Source organism: Marmota monax, unplaced genomic scaffold (genome assembly GCF_021218885.2).
Source record: "Marmota monax isolate L192 unplaced genomic scaffold, Marmota_monax_Labrador192_F-V1.1 WCK01_AAM20220418_F8-fsc00052, whole genome shotgun sequence".
Lineage (NCBI taxonomy): Eukaryota > Metazoa > Chordata > Mammalia > Rodentia > Sciuridae > Marmota > Marmota monax.
This window is the reverse complement of record NW_026693473.1, coordinates 3,133,219-3,151,112: the sequence shown is the minus strand read 5'-3', so window position 1 is coordinate 3,151,112 and position 17,894 is coordinate 3,133,219.

The window sequence follows — 17,894 nt, the reverse complement described above, 5'->3', positions numbered from 1 at the left end:
TCCGGAGATCGGATCACTCAAGTGCAGTGCCTTGCCTCGCATCCTGCATCGTGATGACGGCGAAAAGGAAGGGGGATTTTACAAGTAGCCGGTCAGTGACTATGAGGTTGGAAGTGGCAACACCATCCCTCAGCCCCTGAGAAAATGAAGGGTCCAAAGCATAAAGTGCAGCACCAGCATGGAAGCCCACCTGCGTGCAATGGCAACAAGGCCTGCAGAGTGCATGGGCCTTCCATAACTGGGAAGGCAGGAAGAGGAGGGCATGCCAAACCCAGTGCAATGTCAAAGATGACTTGGGGTGCAATGGCCAAAACCCAGGAAATCATTGCTTAAGTTGCGCAAGCCAAACTTGTGGAGAGATACCATTCTCTAGGGCTGCAAAAGCCTGGACGATCATAGCCTTTTCTTGGCTATGGCGAGCTCTTAGGCGACAGAAAAGCCACAGACAAAGGACAACCCCAAAACAACATATCGCTCCAAAAATGCCTACTCCCACCCGTTCCTTAAAGAAAGAAAAGGCAGAAGACAGCCAATTCGTAAATTGGCCCAATGTCACAGGGTCCACACGAGTGTTGTTCAACATGGCAATTTGTGTCAGTTGGGTCTGGATCAACTTCTCTGCTTCCATGGACCAGTTTCCGGCCAGGTACCGTCCAATAATATGAGAGGTATTTCTGGAATCATTAAATCTGAGAGATGTTATACATAAATGTGCACGATGATCAACACAACCCAAATGTACTAGGTCTGACAATTCCTCAATCTGAGCTTGGAGGAGATCCACCCTTTGATTAACGGCCAAAATTCCTGATAAAATATGTTGATTGGTTTTACTTTGAGACTCTAAAATCCTGGAAGTTTGTTGGATGACCTGATTAACCGTGGCCGCAGTCTGCACTTGACTAGCCATGGCCACTCCGGCAGTGACCGCTGCAGCAGCAGACACGGCAACCGCTGTCACAATAGCTACCGTGATTCCAAAATCCCTACGGCTCCTGAGCACCTCAATAATAGGGAAGGAGTCCGGATCCGCAGTAACCGGAATCGGGATGAAAGTCGGGACCTTCATAACAACTGCCGTGCTCCAGGATCCATTCCAACACTCAGACAAGACACATGTACAATTAGAACAGTCAATCATATCCGATTCTGTAGTATTGGTATTATTGATCAAAAGGAACAGAAACGGAGAATGAAGACAGACTGCTGCAGAGGGCAGTGTAGCATTGGACACCTGAGAATTGTATGAAATGTTTTTAAGCCTCCTACCATTATCAGTGTCCTGTACAGAGCCAGACACATTAAACAGCCAACTCTGGACTCCTCTCAATTGAGCCAGAGCAGAGACATCGGCTGTGGCCCCCTTTTCATTGGAAATCAACCATTGAAACCAAGACCAGCCTGTTCCTGTAGTGGAATTAGCCTTGGAAGAGTTATACAAATACCTTTTAAGAGAAGGGGAAAGAGAGAAACCCACAGCAACTTGGCGCTTCTCCCAAGAATGATCTTGACAAGGCGTGAATGTCGGGGGGGAAAGAATAGTACGGGGTACAATAAGGAGAGGCCTTAAAATAAGTGGCATTACTAGCGTTAGAAAAAGCCACCGGGAGTGACACCTGGGAAGTTATAGCCAAAGTGGTGATATTCATTTCGGTCGAATTTGTAGTCTCTCCTGAGCCCTCCTTTTCCCCATTACTCACTCGGTTAAGCACCGCAGACAAGATTCCCAGTGAGACCCTACTGTTCTGTAAGGGGTCCTCCCAATTGGTCAAATTGTTGCGCTGTAAGCGAATACAACGGGTTCTCAAGAAACCGAAGCAGAAAGTTCCCGTGAGATTAACACGAGAAAGGTTGAAAACCTGTTCCTGTCTCCTCTAGGGGAGACACAAGGGGCAGACATCTCACATGAAGTAGAAAAAAGAGTGGGGAGGACACTAGAATTTTTATGGACCGGCATCGGCATTGGCCATGTCCGAGCTACCGCCCACCACTGCATCGGTAACATCTGGACCATCATCGTCTGTGATAGGGCCAGGATACTCAGCAGAATGAAGGGTCTCATCATTGGACTCTTGTAGGGTCCCCTGTTGTTGGTCAGTTGTCTTCGAGACTTTTCTCGTTAGTCGTTCAGGGATCCACACCGGTTCCGCTCGGTCCTGTGGGAAAACACAGACAGAACCTCGTGCCCATGCCAGCACGGGATCAGGCCCATACCATTGTCCGGAAAGGACATCTTTCCACTTAACATACCCAAAATTCGGGGCAGAGGGCGAACAATGCCTATCTGCAGCAGAGCGCCCTTGGATGTCCAGATTTAAAAAATTGATAGTAAATAGAGCCAGGGAGAGGCGCTCTTTCGGGGAGTGGCCTAAGCCAATTCCCCCTTTTTGTTTTAGTAACATCTCTTTTAGAGTCTTATGAGCGCGCTCTACAATGCCCTGGCCTTGTGGATTGCAAGGTAAACCATGGACAAGTTGGATACCCATCTTGCTGCAAAAGGAAGAAAATTGTCGCCCAGTATATGCTGGGCCATTGTCCGTCTTAATGGACTGTGGTAATCCCCAGGCTGCCCAAGCTTCCAAGCAGTGTGTGATAACATTTCCAGCTTTTTCCCCAGACAAAGCGGAAGCATAGATAATGCCAGAACAAGTATCTACAGATACATGGACATATTTAAGTTTACCAAAGTCAGGAACATGAGTAACATCCATTTGCCATATAGTTAAAGGCCGTAAACCACGAGGATTTACGCCTATAGAGGGAGGATGATGTAAAATCACACAATTAGGACAATCCAACACAATCTGTCGAGCATCAGCACGGGAGATGGTAAAACGTTTCTGAAGTGCTCGTGCATTAATATGAAACTTACTATGAAAGTCTCTAGCTTGATCTAAGGAGGAAATAGGGAACACCCAAGAAGGACGAGTAGCAAGATCTGCCTGGGCATTGCCCGCAGAAAGAGCACCCGGTAAACCTGTGTGGGCTCGAATATGCAAGGGGTAAAAACAGGCGGAACGATTCCAAATCAATGTTTGAAGATGGAGAAAAAGGGAAGACATTACTCCTGATGTGTGTATGGGACCCACTGCTTCCAACACCTTTAAAGCTTGAACTACATAGACAGAATCCGAGATCAAATTAAAAGGAAATGGACATTGTTCAAAAACTTTTATGACAATTTGCAGCTCCACCCATTGTGGATTACCAGGAGCAAACTGATGTTGGATAGGAGGTTGATCATTTATCACATAAGCTCCAATACCAGTCTTAGATCCATCTGTAAAGATATTTGCAGCTCCTGGAATAGGCGTGGAAGAAGTGATTTTAGGGAAAATGACAGGATGTTCCTTAATAAATGTAATAAGAGGATGTGATGGATAGTGATTATCTATCTCTCCTGGAAAAGAGCATCGTAATATAGCCCAATTATCCAAGTTAGCACATAAGACCAGAATTTGTTGACATGTATAAGGAACAATCACAGACGTTGGAGAGAAACCAAAAAATTGTACACTTTGTTGTATCCCTAACATAGCTAAGGAAGCAACTGCATCAGGATAATACTCAAGGGATTTTCCAGGGGACATACGTGGATGTATCCACAGTAAAGGACCATCTTGCCATAAAACTCCAGTAGGTTGTCTCACAGTGGCGAGCACACATAGTTGGAGAGGTTTATCCTCTTGAAACCTACAAAGGCTAGCATGTTGTATAGCCTCTTCCACTTTAAGCAACACTGACCTGGCTTCCTCAGTAAGATGTCGAGGGGAAGTAAGATCTGAATCGCCTTTAAGAATTTCATACAAAGGTTTTAATTCAACATTGGGAATATGTACGTAGCTTCTAATCCAATTTATATCACCCAATAATTTCTGAAAATCATTTAGCGTCTGTAATTTATCAGTCCTCAGAGTTATCTTTTGGGGTGTGATAGTTTTACAAGAGATAGTAGCACCAAGATAATTAATGGAGTCCCCTATCTGTACCTTATCAGGTGAAATAAGCAAGCCTTTTAACTGTAGCAAATGTACTAAGTCAGTATAAGCGGCTTCCAACATACCTTGGGTCTTTGCTGCTAACAAAATATCATCCATATAATGTACACACCTTAATGTTGGATATTTTTGTCTGAGTGGAGCAATAGTCACACCGACAAACATTTGACACATAGTAGGACTATTTGCCATGCCCTGCGGCAGAACCACCCACTCAAACCTCTGATCAGGCTCCTCGTGATTACACGAAGGCAAGGTGAAAGCAAAACGTTCTGAATCTAGAGGATGCAATGGGATGGAAAAGAAACAATCTTTAATGTCTATACATATCACTGGCCAATTTTTAGGGATAGTAGAAAGCAAAGGCAACCCTCTCTGAATAGATCCCATGAGTTGCATTTGAGCATTAATAGCCCGTAAATCGTGCAGCAACCGCCATTTTCCAGTCTTTTTCTTTATAACAAAGATGGGTGTATTCCAAGGAGAAGTGGATGGCCTTATATGTCCTAACTTTAACTGTTCTTGAATTAAAACATGTGCTGCAGTCAGTTTCTCAGAGGAGAGTGGCCACTGAGGCACCCATACTGGCTCCCCTGATTTCCAGGTAATGGGCACCTGATCCTCAGCGGCCCCTAAGAAAAACCCAACCCATGTCTGTTAAGGTTTGGTATTGATTGTATGGGACGTCTATGTCCCTGTAAATTTTTACCTAATCCAAGACCTGGTCTATATCCCATGTCTTGCATTATCTTTTGGGCAACTGTTGAGTATTCATTACTAAGTTGAAACCCCATGTCCTTCATAAGATCACGTCCCCATAGGGAGATTGGAAGATCAAGTACATATGGTTGAAAAATGCCAGAATGTCCTTCAGAATCTTTCCATGATAGATGTCTACAGCTGACTTGTGGAGCTTGAGCATATCCTAAACCCCTCAGCGATTGATTCGAGAGTTGCACCGGCCACCCCTTTGACCAGTCCTTCATTGCTATTATGCTATGATCTGCTCCAGTATCCAGTAATCCTAAAATTGATTTGCCTTCTGTAGTTAATTTCAATGTGGGACGGTCATCCATTTCTAAGGACAAAAATACACAATTTCCCCCCGTTGTTCCAATCTTATCGTTTAATCTCAAATGGGAGCCAGCAGGAAAACGGGTATGTAGACTGGGTAAAATTAACAATTGAGCAATCCGGTCTCCTGGGGAGATGGACACAATACCTTTTGGAGCTTCTACCATAACCTTTACTGTTCCTATTGTATCCGGATTAATAATTCCAGGGAAGATGTAAAGGCCTTGTAAAGTGGAAGAAGCACGCCCAACTAACAACCCTACAGTACCAGGTGGCAAAGGTCCTTTAAAGTCAGTTTCCACCAATTGGACTCCCATTTTTGGTGTTAATACGAGTCTGGAGGCGGAACAGAGGTCCAGTCCCGCGGCACCTGTAGTGGTTCTCCGAGGTCTTTGGGATGTCGTAGAGATGGCCATGTTTCGCTCTCCATGATCCCATTCTCCATTGCCCCATATATTTGCGGGCCCTGAGGTCGAGGGCCCTTCTGGCCGTTTTTTGGCATCTGTCTATCTGATATTAGCTGTCCATGGATGTCCTTGACTGATCTGCATTCATTAGCCCAATGTTTACCCTTTTTGCAATGAGGACATAGTCCTGGCTGTCGAACAATTGAGGATGACCCTTTTTTGTCCTGTAACTGACATGTTCGAGGACAATCACGCTTAAAATGTCCCTCCTGGCCACATCTAAAGCACTTTCCTGTATGAGGTGGTGGTTTTCGGGTTAGCTGGAGAACGGCAGCAGCCAACCCTGCATTAGTAAGTGGCCCACCTATTTCCCTACAGACTTTCATCCATGCCTCTATTCCTTTATTTTTATATGGGGTTATAGCTGCTTTGCATTCCTTAGTACATTGTTCAAAAACAAGTTGTTTGATCAAAGGCATAGCTCTATCAGGGTCCCCGAATATTTTCCCCGCTGCATCTACCATCCGAGCCACAAAGTCAGAAAAAGGCTCTGTGGGGCCTTGGATGATCTTAGTTAGATTACCAGATACTTCCCCTCTGTTAGGCAAGGACTTCCAGGCTCGGATGCAGATGTTATTGATTTGCTCATATACCTCTGGTGGGTACCCTGTTTGTTGATTGGCAAATCTGCCCTGTCCCAAAAGCATGTCCTTATCCCAGGCAGGGCGTCCCGCTGCATGGTTTTGGGCCGCCTGCTCTACTGCCCCCTCTAACATAAATGCTCTCCAATCCAGATACTTTCCTGGAGAAACACAATCAGACGGAGTCATACAAAAGCGAGAAAGGCCCTCCACCTGGGTAAGTGTAAATGCAGCATCCACACCATAGGTTCGGACTGATTCAGCCAATGTCTTGACAATTTTAAAGTCAAGGGGTTCATGATATCGCCCCCGATTGGCATCTTGAAACACAGGGAATGCTAGACCCATGTCCGAATGAACCTTTCTCCATGTTTGTGCATGAAACGTCCTATTGAGTCCTGGGTTAGGATAGGGTGGAGGGTCAGGAGGAATCTCCAAATCATCCTCCCCCTCTTCCTCATATCCCACATCTGTCTCTGGGTACTTATGTTCTGTGTAGACAGCCTTACGGGGATCACTTCACCCTTTAGTTTCACCTTTTCCCCTTTTCTCTCTAGCTTGCCGTGATAACAATTCCAATACTTCCTCATTGTCTGAACTACTGTCTTCCTCAACGGCTTTCAATTCAGTCAAATCTGGATAAAGTCTAGTCTTTGGCTGACTTGAACGTTTATTATCTCTATCACTTCCCCCACTCTTAATACTTTCAGCTCCCTCGGACCTCTCCTCATGCAATTGTTCAAGAACCTCCTGTCCTTTGGTTAGGGCATCCTGACATCTACTGTCAGATAAACAACCCCTTACTAACTTCCATAAAGGAATCACCCCACCTTCGAGGGTCCCTTGTTCGTGTGCAAAATCTAAATCCTTGCCTAGCTTTTCCCAGCTGGGGGTCGTGAGACTGCCCGAGTAAGCAAACCACGGGGCCGCTAGATCTACTTGTTTTAAAAACATCTGCAAGGTACTCTGTTTAACTTTTAAACCTTTAGATCGTAGCAGTCCATCCAGGGCTAACAGAATAGGGCTAGAAGCAGAGGCGCCCATGGCGTTAATGCAGAAAGCGAAAGCAAAGAAATAAAGCGAAAGTCCAAAAAAAAATCCCCGCTCTCTCTTTTTACAGAGGAGCGACCCGCTAATTTTTCCGCGGATTCCCACTTACCTGGGAACTTACCGGTGCACCACCCTGACCGCTGAAAGTTCTGGATCCTGGGATTGAGAGGTATTCCGTTCCCCACGCGGGCCACCAATTGTCGCGACCCCCTCGCCAGCAAGGAAGACACGACACAGGATTCTTCTTTCAGCGGTTTATTCAGGCCTTAACTCTAGTCTTCTCTCAAGCGCGCTCTCTCCACGCACCCACACACAGCCTAATAAAGCTTACTCAAGTCCAATCAAAAGCTGCCACGTGGGGTTTTCTCATAGGGTATTGAGGGACAGCGCACCAACTTTCCCTAATAAGGAGTTGTTTACCAAGATCCACAACGGAGACCGGAGCCATCTTCTAATGGCGGCAACGGTCTACAACACGGCTCACCACACAGTTCCATCATCCATTTACCAACAAGTGCCATAATTTCATTCTTTTTTATGGCTGAATAATATTCCATTGTGTTTACATACCACAGTTTCTTTATCCATTCATCGGTTGAAGGGCACCTAGGTTGGTTCCATAGCTTAGCTATTGTGAGTTGAGCTGCTATAAACATTGATGTGGCTGTGTCACTGTAGTATGCTGACTTTAAGTCCTTTGAGTATATACTGAGGAGTGGAATAACTGGGTCAAATGGTGGTTCCATTTCAAGTTTTCTGAGGGATATCCATACTGCTTTCCAGAGTGGTTGCACAAATTTGCAGTCCCACCAGCAGTGTGGGATATTTATTGTTACTTGTATTCTTGATAATTGCCATTCTGATAATTGCCATTCTGACTGGAGATGAAATATCAATGTAGTTTAATTTGCATTTCTCTAATCACTAGAGAAATTGAACATTTTTTCATATATTTGTTGTGAAGTGCCTATTCATTTCTTTTGCCTATTTATTGATTGGGTTATTTGTTGTGTTTTTTGTTGTTGTTGTTGTTTTGTTTTGTTTTTGTTTTTGTTTTTTTGGTGCTTAAGTTTTCTTAGTTCTTTATATATCCTGGAGATTAGTGCTCTATCTGAGGTGCAGGTGGCAAAGATTTTCTCCCATTCTGTAGGCTCTGTCTTCACATCCTTGATTGCAGAAAACAGTTCATAATTTACCTTTTTTGTTGTGGTGCTATGTGTTTCCACAGAAATGTCTCTTATTAAATACCTGTTTACTAAAACCATATAAAGTCATAACTCTGATGGGAGCCCACTTACAACACTGTCTCCTGAAATGACACTGCTTAACTTTTAACTCCAGTGACCTATCCTCAGGTTCTGTAAGATACAGGGCAATCTACTATCTCAACTGTTAATGTATGAAACTTTCTTTTTTTAAAAAAAAATATCTTTTATAGTTGTAGATGGACAGAATGCCTTTATTTTATTTGTTTATTTTTATGTGGTGCTGAGGATCGAACCCAGTGCCTCATGCATGCTAGGCAAGCCCTCTGCCACTGAGCTACAGCCTCAGCCCTGTTAATGTACGAAACTTTCTAACAATAAAATTTCAAAAGGGGGACTATAAGAGACCAGAATATACCAACAGACCATATGCCACCTTGGTATGGGGATTATTTCATGTTGAAAGAAATTGAGAAGGAATATATATAAGATATAAGAAGAGATACAAGAAGAGCTTTATAAGATATAAGAAGAGCTTTCTGCTTTCCCCCATTTGCCTTAAAGCAGGAAATACATTTACCAAGGTGTCCCTTCTCCCCTCTCTACCAAGGACAGCAGTTGATCACCAAAGTCAACATTAGCCCTTCTTGGCCTCAGTCCAGAGTTATCTATATAACAAGCTTTACTAACTAGCCTTTATCTGCCATTTATTTGCCGTCCTACTATGGGCCACCCCTTTTCCTTTGTCTTATCACTTCTCCAAAAATTTGTGTTCTTTATTGAAGATGCTATATACCACCTGGTTGAGTTTTACTCATTTTCTGGGTAACTTCCATACATAGATAAGATATTCATGTTATTAAACTTGTTTTTAAAAAAAAAAAAAACTTAAAGCTTTTAGACGAGTTTAATTTGAGATTATCTGAGCAAAGAAATTCATGAATCAGTCAGCCCTCAGAACCCAAAGAAGGTCAGAAAGCTCTGCCCCACAAGGTAGGCAGGCAGCATTTATGGCCAGAAAAAAGAAAGTGAGGTACAGAAACAGCTTTTGATTGGTTGCAGCTTGGAATTTGCCTGTTCGCACGTGGTTGGATCAGCTGGTTGCCTGTGATTGACTGAAGTTTGGCTGCTGTCATCAGCTGAGATTCAGTTATTTGTTGCAAGAATATATTCCTAAATTAGGCTTTCAGCTAGTTTACATTCTATATTATGTTGTGGTTCTTTATGTAAGTACTCAAAGTGAAAATTCATCCTTGGACCAAATTTAGTTTAATTTAAAAGTTACTATTAAGAGAAAGAGAAGCCAAAGACTGGAAGAAAATATTTATAAAACACATATCTGAGAAATGACATGTATCCAAAATATACAAAGAACTTTTCAAACTCAGTAAGAAGAAAACAGATAACCTAATTTAAAAATGGGCAAAATATTTGTGCAGATAGCAAATCCACCAAAGATATACAGTTGAACAATAAGATATAAGATAGACATGTCTCTGAAAACATGCTTAATATCATATGTCACTAGGGAATTGCAAATTAGAACAATAAGATACTACTACACATCTATGAAAATGGCTAAAAATCCAAATAACTGAGAACTCCAAATGCTGACGAGAATGTGGAGCAACTGGAACTCTCATTTACTGCAAAATTGCAGGTTTTTTGAAAAACACTCTGGCAGTTTCTCATAAAACTAGAAATAATTTTACTACATGATACAGAAATTTTGTTCCTAGGTAGTATTTACCAAAATGAGTTGAATACTTGCATCTAACAAAAACCTGCATAAGGATGTTTATATTAGTTTTGGTAATAATTGCCCAAATTTGGAAACAACTAAGATATTCTTCAATAGGTGAATGGCTAATCAAACTGGTACATCTATGTGATGGAATATTTTTCAGTGATAAAAGAAATGGAATATCAAGCTATGAAAAGTCCTGGAGGAACCATTAATTCATATTGCTAAGTGAAAGATGCCAGTCTGGAAAAGCTACCTATCATATAATTCCAACTATGTGACATTCTAGGAAAGTGAAAGAATATCAAATATCAGTGGTTGCCACAATTTAGAAGCACAGGGCATTTTCAGGATGGTGGTGGTTATTATTATTATTATTATTATTATTATTATTGTTATTATTTTGGTGGGGGTAATGCTGGGGGTTAAAATCAGGGGCGCTTGACCACTGAGCCACATCCCCAGCCCTATTTTGTATTTTATTTAGAGACAGGGTTTCACTGAGTTGCTTAGTGTCTCGCTGTTGCTAAGGCTGGCTTTGAACTTGTGATCCTTCTGCCTCAGCCACCCGAGCCGTTGGGATTACAGGCATGCACCACCGCATCAGGTTCAGGACAATTCTTCTGTATAATTCTGTAATGGTGGATATGTGACATTACACATTTGTCAAAACCCATATAACTGCAAAACCCAAAGAGTGAACCTTGATGTAAACTATGGATTTTAGTTATAAAGTATCGATATTTGTTAATTAATTGTATCATATGTAGAACACTAATGCAAGATATTAATAATAGAAGAATCTCAAACTAAAGTTTCTTCTCAGCAAAAGAAACAATCTGTGAGGTGAACAGAGAGCGTGCATCTTGGGAGCAAATTCTTACCCCTAACACATCAGATATAGCACTAATCTCTAGGGTATATAAAAACTCAAAAAGCTAACCACCAAATAAACAAATAACCCAGCCAATAAATGGGCCAAAGACTTGAACAGACACTTCTCAGAAGAAGATATACAATCAACAAATATATGAAAAAAATGTTCATCATCTCTAGCAATTAGAGAAATGCAAATCAAAACCACTCTAAGATATCACCTGACTCCAGTCAGAAAGGCAGCTATTATGCATACAAACAACAAGTGCTGGCAAGGATGTGAGGAAAAAGGTATGCTCATACGTTGCTGGTGGGACTGCAAATTGGTGCAGCCAATATGGAAAGCAGTATGGAGATTTCTTGGAAAACTGGGAATGGAACCACCATTTGACCCAGCTATCCCTCTCCTCGGTCTATACCCAAAGGACTTAAAAACAGCATACTACAGGGACACAGCCACATCAATGTTTAAAGCAGCACAATTCACAATAGCTAAACTGTGGAACCAACCTAGATGCCCTTCAATAGATGAATGGATAAAAAAAAATATGGCATATATATACCATGGAATATTACTCAGCAATAAAAGAGAATAAAATCATGACATTTGCAGGTAAGTGGATGGCATTGTAGAAGATAATGCTAAGTGAAATTAGCTAATCCCCCCAAAATAAATGCCAAATATCTTCTCTGATATAAAATGACTTACTCAGAGTCGGGTAGGGAGGGGGAGTATGGGAGGAAAAGATGAACTCTAGATAGGACAGATGAAGGAGAAGGGGCGGAGCAGGTGGTTAGTAAGGATGGTGGAATGTGATGGACATTATTATCCAAAATACAAATATGAAGACGTGAATTTGTGTGAACATACTTTACAAAGAACCAGAGATATGGAAAATTGTGCTCTATATGTGTAATAAGAAATGTAATGCATTCTGCTGTCATTTATTTTTTAAAAATCAATACAAAATAATAGAAGAATCCGTGGGTTCAGAGAAGGGACAAGGTGTTCATGTGATCTCTGCTTTTTGTGCTTTTTTGTATAAAACTTAAAATACTCTAAAAATAATAAAATCTGTTAAGAAAAAAATCAGTTTGGCATATTTATATGGATCTGCTCCTGGGTCATCTTTTCTATTTCACTGTGTCTGTCTCTCTGTCAAAACTACACAGTATTGATTATAGTGATGACATAGTAATCTTAAATCAGATGAACTAATTTCTCCCATGTCATCCTTTTCAAAATTACTTTATCTATTATATTTCCTTTGTCTGTATAATTTTGGAATATTCTTATCTGCTTACAAATCTACTGACATTTTGACAGAAATTTATGTTTAACCCATTTGCCAATTTGGTGGACAAATGATATATTTTTCTATGCTAGGTCTTCCAATCTATGTGTGTATCTATATTTATTTAAATCTTCTTTGATTTTTTTCCATTGGTGTTTTGTGGTTTTCAGATGCAAGTTCTGAACCTGTTTATTAAATTTGCACCTAAATATTTGTTTTTCTTTGATAGAGTGTGAATGATATTGTAAATCATGAATGGTGTTGAATTTTGTCAAGATATGTTTCTGTATCAATTGAAGTGATCGTGTGATTTTTCTTCTTTAACTTGTTAATATATTTAGTCCATTGACTTTTGGTGTTGTTCTGAAACGTTAGAGCTTGTATCTGCTATTTTATCTTTTCTTTTCAGTGTACTCTCTCTGATTTTCTTTTTCTGTCTTCCTGTGGGTTATTTGAACATTTTTTAGAATTCTGTTTTTGGCTATCTTTAGTGCTTTTGAATGTATCTCTCGTATGAATTTTTTGTGTGGTTGTTCTAGGTGTTACATTACATTACACATGTACACACACAGTGATTTTTGTCCTACAGAACATATAACTTTGTTGATTTTAAAAATTAAAATAGAATATTATAGTGCCCTCAGAAATTGAGAAAGTGATGCCAGCTAATCAAACATCAGAGGAAAGATCTCTATGTATTTAAGGAGGAGATTGCCCCTTACATCAAGAGAACTGTGAACCAGCTGCAAGGTCAATGCATTTTAGATCATTGGAATCTACCTTTCCAGAGAAGTTGCTGTAAGAATTGGACAAGAGTGGGATGCTGTTTAGCATTAGGAAGTCCAAGCAGTGATGGAGCTTAACCAGGCTCCAGTCTTGGTACTGGAGCAAGATTCCAGAGGTGCCCCTTTGGCCAATTAACTTGTTATTTTGTGGAGAAGTCTAGGGGGTGCCTAGCAAGAGAGGGCACAAGAATTGCTGGTGTAGTGAGAGAATATTTGAGGCATTGGATTAGTTGATTACCAACCAAAACAGAGGAAATCTAAGGTATACCAGAGCACACATGATGATACAGGCCCTATTGTTATTATAGGTGAACTGCTTAGCACAAGTCTGGACTTAGTAAGTGCTGGGTTCGTAGCTATAATTACTACTATTACCACTTCCTTCTTCTTCTTCCCCCCTCCTCTTCCTCCTCTCTCCCCTCCCTCTTCCACTGTACTTTATTTTTTAAAGATAAATATCCAGCATACAACATTGGGCATAATACTTATTTTCTTTCCAAACTTTTCACCATTCATGAAATTAAACCATGGTTTCCCAAACTTCTCGTGTCTCTTGGTGTCTCAGTAACTCTTTTAACCTCTAGACCAAAAGAAATACTGAACTGTTCTATTTTTTTTTAAAACCAAACAACTGAATAAGTATTTATATGCTAACAACTTAGTAGTCACGTAGAAAACTATTACACATAAATTAAAAGGCAAAACAATACTTTCATTTCATTCTTAAATAGCCGCAGTGTCAACTAATGCACGAGTGTACTTGTGGAGCCTACACAACCTTTCCAACCCTGGATCTGGGTTGGATAATGCCATGCTCACTTCCAGTCTGACATGATTTTAGTGTGGTATTTGTTCTTCCCAGTAGCAACTACCAAAAAACCCAATTCTGTAATGACCGGTCATTGAGAGGACTGCAATCTGCCTTAATGTTTAAACTATGAACTCTCTCCTTTTTTTTCAGGGGAGTGGTGGGTAACCAAGGATTGAACTTAGGGGCACTCAGCCACTGAGCCACATCCCCAGCCCTATTTTGCATTTTATTTAGAGACAGGGTCTCACTGAGTTGTTTAGCACCTCTCTTTTGCTGAGGCTGTCTTTGAACTCACAATCCTCCTGCCTCCTCAGCCTCTTGAGCCGCTGGGATTACAGGCGTGTGCAACCACACCCAGCTGAAACTGTAGACTCTCTTAAGTAGTAGTATACATAATGTTCAAGAGATGTTTGTATATGTCTCTCTTGAACAAATTTAAAATGTACCTGGTCCCTGGGAATTTGTTGCAGTGCCCTATTATACATTGGTCCACAGTTTGGAAAACTAGGCAACTGCACAGTAATGATCAGTAGTTGGGGTCACCTAGAGCTAAGAAGCCATAAGTCAAGGATCAAGTTTCATATGTCATTGCCCTTTACTTTGGATTCCAAAAGTCAGAATGGTTGTTCCATCTGACTTCCCATGGTGGTTTAATTTGTCAATTTTGAATTTTTAAGAGAAGTGAGAACATATCAAATGAGGAACTCCAGTCCTTGTTTTAAGTCAGCATTAAGGGCGTTCTCTGCTAAAGCTTATTTATGCATGAAGAGGGGTGCAATAGATTGTGCTAGTTTTCCATAGATTTTTTTTAATCATTGGAATACCAAACTTGATTCTTTTTTCATCTAAAATTAGACTTTCATATCTCTGATATATCATTGGATTTTCTCCATTCCTTTAAGGTCTGGAATCTTGGGGTGTGATGTCGACATGTCCTGTGTGGTGGAGGGGGGAAAACCATTGTTTCTGATAGAATTAAGGAATTCTAGTACACAAGAGAATTTTTTAGGTAAATGAGGACACTCTCATTTTGCTTATGAAAAAAAAGGTAGATGATATATCATTGAATCTCTCTCTTTTTTAAATCCAGTTTAAAAATATTTGCCTTTCAACTGAATGGTTTAATATACTTATATTTGATGTGAATTATTAATGTTTGGATTTACAGCTGTCATTTTGCAATATGTTTGCTATATGTTTCATGTTTTTAGTTGCTCTTTGCTGCCATGTTTTGTTAATATATATTTTATACTATACTAGTCTACTTCCTTTGTTGGTGTTTAGCTTCACATTTTTGAGTAATTTTCTTCATGGTTGCTCTGGGGGGTACGATATATATGTTAATTTAAAGAAATTGAGTTTTGCTTAATACTAACTTAGTTTCAATAGTATTAGAAACTTTGCTCCAATAGAACGTTTTCTCTCTTTTTATTATTATTGTCATATTATTAACATTTTTATAATGTTAAAACCCTCAAATACATTTTCATGGTTATTGTACTATGCAGTTGTCTTTTAAAACCACTTAGAGAAGAATAGTAATTATATTTATGCTGTCCCTTATATTTACCTCTGGAATTGCCTTTATTGATGCTATTCCTTCATACAGATTAAAGTTGTTACCATCTAGTGTTATTTCTTTCCAGCATAAAGGACCCTCACAATTTTTTTTTTTATTTGATGCTATACTTTTCAATTCCAGAGTTTCTATCTGGTTCTTTTCTGTAAATTTTTTTCTTTATTGATATTGTCTATTGGTTAGGCACTGTTTTCATATTCTTTAATTCTTTAAAAAACAGTTTTCTTCCAATTCTTCAAACACACTTCTGACAGCTGATTTAAAGATTTCATCTAGGAAGTTTACTATCTGAGCCCCTCTGACACCGTGAGCTATGCTTTTCTGTTTCTCTGCATGTCTCATTTTTTTTGTTGAATAATTAAAATTAATTAGATAATTAAAAGTTTTTTTCTAATTAGTTATTCATGATAATATGTTTTAACAACTCAAATTTCATCACCTACCCACACGAGGGTTGTTTGCTCAGGGACTTCCCTTGGCTACTTCTGAAAAGGCTACATTCCTTGCAATATGTTGACACTAAAATCTCTGCTTATTTAAAAAAATTTTTTGGTTGTTGTTTATACTTTTAAGCCTATCTTCCTAGAGGTTTTCTCTGTGTCTATATAGCTCAGTGGTCAGACCATGATGGGGTAAAAGACTTTTTTTTTCTTTTTTGGGTTGGGGGAATACCTGGGATTGAACTCAGTGGCATTCAACCACTGAGCCACATCCCCAGCCCTGTTTTGTATTTTATTTAGAGACAGGGTCTCAGAGTTGCTTAGCGCCTTGCTTTTGCTGAGGCTGGCTTTGAACCCACGATCCTCCTGCCTCAGCCTCCCAAGTTGCAAAGATTTTCTTAAATGACCTGGATAAGTAAATCTCCATTTGCTGAATGGATCTGTTTGTGTATTTATATATCTCTTCAACAATCTGGCAATTATGTCTGCCTTAGGTTTCACTTCCTGCTTTCATTGCATCCTGGGTCCAGTCAGGGCTGAATAAGTAATTGGGTCCTTGTCAATGTCTCCTGAACATATACACCTCCTTCCAAATCTCCTTAGAGCTTATCAGAATTCTCTTTTTCTTTTTTCTTTTTGTGGACTGGGGACATAACTCAGTGGTAGAGCACTTGCCTATCTTGTACCATGCCTGGGGTTCAATCTCCAGCACAGCAAAAATAAATAAATAGAATTTTTAAATCTTTTTAATAGACACATGATAATTATACATATTTATGGGTACAATATGATAGTTCAATACACGTATACAATGTGTAGTGATCAAATCAAAATAAATTAGCCTTTTCATTTCTTTTCATCTTTTTTGCTTTTTCTTTCTCTTCTCCCTCTTCTCCCTCCTCCTCTTCTTCTTATAGTTTTTGTTTGTTTGTTAGGGCTACTTTACTATTGGGCTACATCCCCCATCTCTTTTTATTTTTTTATTTTGAGTCAGGGTCTCACTAAGTTGCCCATGATGGCCCTGAACTTTTGATCCTTCTGTCTCAGCCTCTGGAGTTGCTAGAATTATAGGCACATGCCACTTCACTTTCTCCTTATCATTTCTCTGTGTTCAAAGCCTTCAAACTCCACTCTCCTAGCTCTTTATAAAATATATAAAAGGTTGCTGTAAACTATTCAAAGCTTTGATGGAGTTTATCAATGCTTCTTATAGATCCCTTGTTCCTCAGGTCACTCTAAACTTTTTGCTGGTCTCTTACGGCTTCAGCCTATATTATAGTCCTATATCACGGTTGCAATGGTGATCTTGACTAGATTGCTTCTGATTACTGTTCTAATAGAATATTCCCAGACAGAGGTACTTAGGTCGATTCCTTCGAGCAACAGCAAGTCCTCAAGACTACCTTGCCACAGTGCTGACATGTAGAAGGAAAAGGATTTTAAAAAATACCAAAATGAACACTAGGAAGGCCATGAACAATTCTAACATGCATTTGGAGTTCCAGGAGAACATGAATAAAAGGAATAAAAGTTTACATTCAAGACTTGGAAAACTTAATATTGGAAAAAATGCCAAATCTTCTCAAATCCAGATGTAGAAGCAATGCATTCCAGGTTGAGATCTCAACAGATCTGTGTGTAATCATGGGTATGTGTGGGTGTGCAAGTTGACAAGGGCCAATGGTTCTAACTAGATAGGTTATTAGGGGTCAGGTCAGGTAGGGCATGTTGACCTTGTTAAGGAGTTGGAAGTTTATACTTAAAGTAAATAGGAAGCAGTGACAGGTTTTAAAGCAGAAGAGTAACACAATTTGCATGTTAAAATAGATCATATTGCCAGAAGTGTAAAACATAGATTAAGCATAGAAAGCTATTGTCATAATCTAAAGACATGATGTTGACTTTTAATTGTTTTAGTGACAATGACTGATGGGAGAAAAGTGGGTAAAATAGAATCTAAGATACTTGTTGATTAATTGAATATGTGCA